Source organism: Cebus imitator, unplaced genomic scaffold, assembly GCF_001604975.1.
Source record: "Cebus imitator isolate Cc_AM_T3 unplaced genomic scaffold, Cebus_imitator-1.0 Scaffold24, whole genome shotgun sequence".
In the NCBI taxonomy this organism is placed as follows: domain Eukaryota; kingdom Metazoa; phylum Chordata; class Mammalia; order Primates; family Cebidae; genus Cebus; species Cebus imitator.
The window spans coordinates 9,792,478-9,801,049 of record NW_016107339.1 but is presented as its reverse complement, the minus strand read 5'-3'; the positions used below and the strand labels follow the sequence as shown (position 1 = coordinate 9,801,049).

The window sequence follows — 8,572 nt, the reverse complement described above, 5'->3', positions numbered from 1 at the left end:
TTTTTTTGAGACAGAGTCTCACTCTGTTGCCCAGGCTGGAGTGCATTGGCGCAATCTCAACTCACTGCAACCTTCGCCTCCTGGGTTCAAGCAGTTCTCCTGTCTCAGCCTCCCAAGTAGCTGGGATTACAGGTACACATCACCACACCGGCTAATTTTTTATTTTTAGTAGAGATGGGGTTTCACCATGTTGGCCAGGCTGGTCTGGAACGCCTGACCTCAGGTGATCTGCCCGCCTCGGCCTCCCAAAGTGCTGGGATTACCGGCGTGAACCACTGTACAGAGAGTCTGTACAAAAGCCACTAGAAACCATGACAGTGAGAACTTCCTTTTGGGTTTTCCAGCATTCGGTTTATAGGACATGGACCATACATAGGTGTTTTTTGAAATGTTTAAATATTTTACTCATGACACAGTTCAGTTTTCCCAGTAACTTGCTTCTGGTTGATTTAAAATTTGTAATTCAACTTTGTCATAGTAGGTAGTATTTGAGGAAAATGTGGGTTTTTTTTCTCTTTCTTTTGGCCAGAATGTATATCCAGGGTAGTGACTCCATTATTTTTACTACTTTGTTCCCAACCCCGCTCCATGCATGGGGAGATCGGGGTTCCACATTTTGGGGTAAGCATCAGCCGTCCTGGCGCTGCGCGAGCTTATTCTACAATTCCGAAAACTACCTACTTTTCCGTCTGCGACCTTTAATAATTGAGAGGATATGTGCAGTTGAGAAAAGTGCGCCCGCTGCGGTCGGGTGCAGAGTGGACCAGAGGAAAGGCGACACCCATTTACAGGGCTGCCCCGGGCGGGGTCCCCCGGACGGAGTTCCCGGCGTGCCCCGCGCGGAGGGGACTCTTAACTTGAAGCGCCGGGTGACTCAGCCGCGTGGCCGCGCTGGCCCGGGCGGGGGGCGCGCGCCGCTGCGGCACAGCCGGTCCCGGCGGCGGCTTCTGGCTGCGCGGCCTGCGCGCGCCTCCCAGGCGGATTCCGGCCCCGAGCGCGACGGCGCGGCAGGGAGCGACGAGTAAGTGGCGGCGCAGGACGGTTTCGGGCGCGAAGACCCGGCAGGGCGAGTGTGGCGGCAGGTGTGGCCCGAGGCTTCTCTATGTGGCCGAGGGGGCGTCGCCTCCGGGCGCGGCGGCGGTTCGGACCCACGGGTCGAAAGGCCGCGGGGCTAAGCTGGGCGCGAGGAACATGTCGGCAGCGACGTGACGGGCGCCTGTTTCCGCGCGGAGGGCAGAGTCTGGTGATTCAGCGGAGGGAGGTGACGCTGCGCCGCGGTGGTGGGCACTGCCCTGGGCACAGCTTAAGTGTAACTTGATTGCTATTTGCAGGCCTCGGGTGGTTCATCCCGCCCGAGAGGAATGGCGAGAACCTGGAGTGTTGACTGGCAAAACATTTGCAGACGCAGTTTTTCTGGCAATTCATTGGCTCCATTAAAAATTAGGTAGTTGGTGGGACTTCCTCCTGAACTCCGGAGCAGAGTGCATTTTGGTCTGTCTTTTCAGCCCTGCCTCCTCCTCTTCCTTCCCTGCCCACCCGCAAATTGCCAGCTTTCATCCGTGGCTCTGAGTGCAAAAGAGCTGGGGAGAGCCTTAACCAGCAATTTGCTTTTAAATAAAACTTTGCTTTTTATAGTAGTGTCTTCAGGTTTACAAGCCCAGTTCTGCACTATGAGAAAACCTATTCTATTTTGGAGTTTGTGATTCTTTCTGAAAATTCCTCGGTTGAACAGATTTATTTTTAAATAAGAATTTAGTGAACAAACTAACATGATAAACAAGGCTGTGAAGGAACTGTTTAACCAGCTTATAAAGATACATTCCAAAGTCTTTAGTTGTGTTCTGTTCCCTGTGCAAGAAGTTGAGGTATTTTTTTTTAAGGTCTCCAAAACAAAGTTGTAGTAATGTCTGTCGGATGTGATTAATCCAGAGTTTCAAGGCCCCCACCCGAAACCCCAATTTCTAGGCCGTAGTTCTGAAACAGAAGATTGTTCCTTAGTAATAAGGTTGCAGTACTGTAGCACCTCTTCCAGAAATTTGATTCTGGAGATTTGTGATGGGTCCCTAAGTCTGGGGTTTAAGCAGGCGCTCGCACTCTTGGTCTGTTACTGATGATCCAGGGACCACACGTTGAGAAACACCACCATTAGGCTGGGCTGCGAATTTTAAAAACTGCCCAGCAACCTTAACCCTTTGTCGATTTATTCCTCCCCTGCCACCAACCAGTCATAGGACAAGAAGCCCTGACTCTCCAGAAGCCAACATGAGAAAAGATAATGCTTTTTTTGTTCCTGACACGGGGTAGGAAATGATTTTCATACATATTCCAATATTGCTTTAGAGATATTGGTGGTTTAGAGATAACCCAGTAATCTTTTCCTTTTGAGGGCTGCTTCCAGTATCATCAGAGCTTAATGCCATTAGGCCAAATCTCCTCCGCCCAGTTCACTGCGTCTCCCCATGGAACCAGGGCAGCCAATGCCATATAATTCCTATGGCCTTGACTGTCATATTATCTAGTACGTAGCAGTACCAGTAGCATTTGTGAGGGCCTTCAGTTCAGCTACACAATTCAGTCACCAAATATCTGAGTAATGCCTATTTTGCTCAAAGCACTATAGTGGGCCATTTTATCCACAGCATTTCCATATAGACATACATATCTGGCACAGAGTTGCATTGCTCCTTTGAGGGAGAAATGAGGGCTGGATAAACTCCACTGCTGCCAAAAGGTTCTCTTTTTTCATCCATAATTCGTTCCTGTTATTCTGGAAACACACATACTATTCCAAAAATCTCATTTTCCATAAGAAGAAAGATAATGGATGAGATTAGTAGTTACGTCAGTCTTAAATTCTGTAGCAGAAGCTGGGCACAGTGGCTCACACCTGTAATCCCAACACTTTGGGAGGCCATGGCAGGTGGATCACCTGAGCTCAGGAGTTCCAGACCAGCCTGGCCAACCTGGGGAAACCCCATCTCTACTAAAAATACAAAAATTAGTGGGGCGTGGTAGCGGGCACCTGTAATCCCAGCTACTCAGGAGGTTGAGACAGGAGAATCACTTGAAACCTGGAGACAGAGGTTGCCGTGAGCTGAGATAGCCACTGCACTCCAGCCTGGGCGACAGAGAGAGACTGTCTCAAAAACAAAAAATTCTGTAACAGAGATACCTAATAACTTTGATAAGGACAATAGTATATACATTTTTGTATTATTCTCCCTTCAAATAGATATGTAGAGATGAGGTTAGAATTAGGCCATGTGTTTCTGACTTTTTCCCTCTCTTTGGTGTCTGATTTCTCTTATTGAATATTTTTCTGTTGATTCATAAAATGTCATGTCTTTCCTTCCATAGCCTTTCGCTTCCTGATTGTTGTGTCTTCCTCTGGGCTTTAATCTGATCTTCCTGCCCCTCTGTGGCTAAGTGGAGTAAAAAATTGAGGGGAATTGTTAGAATACCAAATTATTTTTAGTTGGAAGATCTGGAGTCTTAGATATATAAGGCTTAGAGATATAAAGGAGCCTATTACAAATTTATCAAGTGTGATCCTCTCAGATAAAGTATCTGAGAGATGAGACTGCAGAGTGAAGACTTCTGGCTCTTAGCCCAGTGTTCTTGCCATCAGATTATCTCAGGAAAAATGCTTCAAAAATGGAAAAGGTCCAAAGAAATTGTAAGTAGATGGAGAAAATGGAGAGACTTTAATATGACTACAAAAACAATATTATCTGGAAAAATGGAGATTGAAGGAGGATATGATCTAACCATATAAATCATAAAAAGTGGGTGCACTACTAATAAAGAACTCTTTGAAGCTTGAAATAAGTAGTGAAGGGACAAATAAGAGCAAGAGATAGGTATCTTGTAAAACCCAAGAGATGTTGTGAACTCAGTTTTTTTGTTTTTTGGTTTTTTTTTTGTTGTTTTTTGATTTTGAGGGGTAGTTTTGCTTTTGTTGCCCAGGCTGGAGTGCAATGGTGTGATTTCGGCTCACCGAAACCTTTATCTCCCAATTTCAAGTGATTCTCCTGCCTCAGCCTCCTGAATAGCTGGGATTACAGGTGCCCACAACCATGCTTGGCTAATTTTTTGTATTACGAGGTTTTACTATGTTGGCCAGGCTGTTCTCGAACTCCTGACCTGAGGTGATCTGCCCGCCTCTGCCTCCAAAAGTGCTGGGATTACAGGTGTGAGCCACTGAGCCTGGCCTGAACTCAGTATTTTTAAAAAGATTAAATAAAGGTTTAGATAACTACTTTGGTGATTTTAAAAAATACGTTAAATGCGCCGGGCGCGGTGGTGTGTGCCTGTAGTCCCACCTACTCGGGAGGCTGAGGGTGGAGGATCACTTGAGTCCAGGAGTTCTGGGCTGTAGTGCACTATGCGGATTGGGTGTCCCCACTAAGTTTGGCATCAGTATGGTGACCTCCTGGGAGCGGGAGACTACCAGGTTCCTAAGGAGTGGTGAACCGGCCCAGGTTGGAAACGGAGCAGGTCGAAACTCCCGTGCTGATCAGTAGTGGGATTGCGCCTGTGAATAGCCATTGCACTCCAGCCTGGGCAACATAGTGAAACCCCATCTCTTAAAAAAAATATATATATACATATATATGTTAAATGCTTGAGCGATGCGCAGAATCTTTGGAAGTTGTCATCAAGAGTGTAACTATTGTCTTTACCAAACTTACTAGGTATCTCTGTGATTGAATTTAAGAACTGATGGCTGGGCATGGTGGCTCACACCTGTAATCCCAGCACTTCAGGAGGTTGAGCAGGGAGGATTTCTTTAGCACAGAAGTTCCAGACCAGCCTGGGCAACATGGGGAGACCCTGTCTGTATTATTTTAAAAATTAAAAAACAAATGAACAAAGAGTTTAAGATTCATCTAACTACTAACCTCATCCAATGTGATATTTTTTAACTTCTTACGGAAAATGCGATTATTGGAATAGTACATATATTTCTGGAACAGTAGGAAGGAAAGAATTATGGATGAAGAAAGAGGGTCTTTTGATGTTTTAGCTTGGAGTCTCCAAATTAGACATCATAGGATTTACTGCTTTTGTATATTCATGAAAGTAGTAGAAATAAAATAGTAATAGTAAGGGCTTAATAACTAGTATACATTATCAGCCACTTACTAAATGGTTTTACAGCATTGTCCCGTTTATTTATCCCCATTCTATACATGAAGAATCTAAGACATAAGATATTAAGTTTGCCCCAAATAATATACCTAATAAGTGGCTGAACCTGTATTAAAATTTAAGTCCAGTTGACTTCAAAGCCATTAAAATATATGCTCAGGAGTGTCCTAGTTACATTTCATTGGGAAGTGGTTAAGAATGTAGTCTCTGGAGTCAGTGTTGCCTGGGTTCAAATCCTGACTCCTCCATTTACTTTTTTATTTTTTATTGAGATGGGGTTTCACTATGTTGGTCAGGCTGGTATTGAACTGCTGACCTCAAGTGATCTGCCCATCTCGGCCTCCCAAAGTGCTGAGATTACAGATGTGAGCCACCGCACCTGGCTGACTCCTTCATTTACTAGGTTAGATAAAATACTTTCTTTTCTGTCTTTGAAATAGACAATAATAGTACCTACCTATCTCAGGATTTTTAGGATCGAGTTAATTCATGTAAAGTGAATAGAACTGTGCCTGACAAACTTAAGTTTTCAGGAAATGCTGGTCATTAATGTTTTTTGGTTTTTTTTTTTGAGACGGAGTTTCACTCTTGTTACCCAGGCTGGAGTGCAATGGCGCGATCTCGGCTCACCGCAACCTCCGCCTCCTGGGTTCAGGCAATTCTCCTGCCTCAACCTCCTGAGTAGCTGGGATTACAGGCACGCGCCACCATGCCCAGCTAATGTTTTGTATTTTTAGTAGAGATGGGGTTTCACCATGTTGACCAGGGTGGTCTCGATCTCTTGACCTCGTGATCCACCCGCCTCAGCCTCCCAAAGTGCTGGGATTACAGGCTTGAGCCACCGCGCCCGGCTCATTAATGTTTTTAAAAAATCTTATTTTTTAGGCTGAGCACGGTGGCTCACACCTGTAATCCCAGCACTTTGGGAGGCTAGAGTAGGTGGATCACTTGAAGCCAGGAGTTTGATACCAGTCTGCCTAACATGGTGAAACCCCTGGCTCTACTAAAAATACAAAAAATTACTCGGATGTGGTGGTGTGCGCCTATGATCCCAGCTACTCAGGAAGCTAAGGCATGGAGGCAGAGGTTGCAGTGAGCCAAGATCACACCACTACACCCCAGCCTGGGTGAAGAATGAGACTGTCTCAAAAGAAAAAAAACCCAAAAAATGATAATTTTTGATATACTACTATGCTTAGAAAGGAAAATATAGTTATAATTTATTTCAAGGTGGGTGCTTTAGCTCATTCCTATAATCCCAGCACTTTGGGAGGCTGAGGTGGGCATATCACTTGAGCCCAGGAGTTCGAGATCAATGTAGGCAACATGGCACAACTCTCTACAAAAAATATAAGCCAGGTGTGGTGATGTATGCCTTTAATTCTAACTACTCTGGAGACTTAGGCAAGTGGATTACTTGAGCCTGAAAGGTGGAGGTTGCAGTGAGCTGAGATCGTGCCACTGCACTCTGGCCTGGGTGACAGAGCAAGATCCTGTCTCCCAAAAAAAAAAAATACACACACACACACACATACGTATAATATATTTGAAATACTGAGGTTTTATGATGAGTATAGATATAAAGCAAGCTTTACCTCTCTGTCCTTACTAAAATAGAAATATTACTAAAATTTTGGAAAGCACTGGGATGTAGTGGAAAGATACATGATCCAGGTCAGATGATTTGCTTCTAGTTGTCCCTTTCACTGCTAGCACTGTGACTCTAGGTTCAAAATTTCTGTTTTATGCAGAAGGTTGTGAAGATCAAACAGTAACAAATAGGAATGAAATTTGAATTTTGTATGCTATACAAATGTAAAGTACCATCTTAAAAATTATGGAGGAACATTACAATGAATTGTTGCATAGATTACTATAAGTTCAACTTTTTTCGAATATAATAGGTAGTAATTGACACCTCTATGTGAAGATCACGGTACATATCTTAAAATTATCTAAGACACCCTCCATGTCTTTGTTTCAAATCTCTTTTTATGGGGGGAAGGTGAAACTTAACTTTTGCAGTTATATCTGTGCATTTGTTTGGTAAGGCTGCCAAAGCAAAGGACCACAGTCTGGGTGGCTTGAACAACAGAAATTTATTTTCTCACAATTCTGGAAGCTTGAAGGCCAAGATGGTGTCAGAAGGGTTTGTTTTCTTCTGAGGCCCCTCTGACTTGTAGACGGCCATTTTCTTCTCTGTCTTCATATTGTCATCCCTCTGTTTATGTGTTCTAATCTCCCTGTTTTAAGGACACCAATCATATTGGATTAGGGCCCACCTTAATGACTTTATTTAACCTTAATTACCTCTTTAAAGGCCCTATCTCCAAATATAGGCACATTCCGAGGACTATGGGTTAGGGCTTCACATGTGAATTTTCAGGGAGACAAAATTCAGCTCAGCCCTGACAATCTGTTTAAGAAGTTATGTGTTGGGTAATCTGAATGCTCCCTTGCCTTTATCACCAAGTCCTATGCCTTGAGGCCCAGGCAGCATCCTTTTTCACATGACTAGCTTTTACCTGTTCTTCAGAACCATGTTTACTTTTGTATACCCGAAGAAACACATCATGCATCTGCCTAAATCATTGTGTTATATTTAAAATTATCCTGTTGGCCAACTGAATAATGTGCTTGAAAAGCTTTTCCATACATTTAACCAAAATTTCTCATTCATCTCTTAAGCACATTTCTTCTTTAACCTAGATGGAAGAATGACAGACTATTTTATGTGATAATATATTGTTTTCTATTTAAATTTTTAAAGTTTTATCTTAAACTGTTTCAGGCAGTTTTTAAATTTTATTTTATTTTACTTTTTTTTTGAGAGTGAGTCTTGCTCTGTCACCTAGGCTGGAGTACAATGGCACCATCTCAGCTCACTGCAGCCTCTGCCTCCCAGATTCAAGCAATTCCTCTGCCTCAGCCTCCTGAGTAGCTGGGATTACAGGCACCTGCCATCATGCCCAGCTAACTTTTGCATTTTTAGTAGAGATGGGGTTTCACCTTATTGGTCAGGCTGGTCTGGAACCCCTGACCTCAAGTGATCCGCCCACCTCAGCCTCCCAAAGTGCTGGGATTACAGGCTTGAGCTACCACGCCTGGCCACTATTTTACTTCTTAAGAGATAGAAGTCTTGCTGTGTTACCCAGGATGAAGAATAGTAGCTATTCACAGTCATGATCCCACTACTGATCAGCACAGGAGTTTTGACCTGCTCTGTTTCCAGCTTGGGCCAGTTCACCCCTCCTTAGGCATCCTGGTAGTCCCCTGCTCCTGGGAGGTCACCATTGATGCTGAATTTAGTGGAGACACCTGATTGTCATAGTGCACTGTAGCCCATAACTTCTGGGCTCAAGTGATCCTCCCACCTCGGCCTCCTAAGTAGCTGGGACTACAATAGTGTGCCACTAAACCT

General features: G+C 44.1%; 1 protein-coding gene across 3 annotated transcripts in view; it reads left to right on the top strand.

The window, feature by feature from the left end:
* Positions 1-684: 684 nt before the first annotated feature.
* KCTD20 (potassium channel tetramerization domain containing 20) overlaps positions 685-8,572 on the top strand; it is a 38,549-nt gene continuing 30,661 nt past the window's right edge. For 2 of the 3 annotated variants that reach the window (XM_017522602.2, XM_017522599.2), the window contains exon 1: positions 685-1,021. The gene's annotated coding sequence lies outside the window, so the exon portion shown is untranslated. Of the gene's footprint in view, positions 1,083-8,572 lie in introns of all 3 variants that reach the window. The other variant, XM_017522600.2, reaches the window with a different exon arrangement.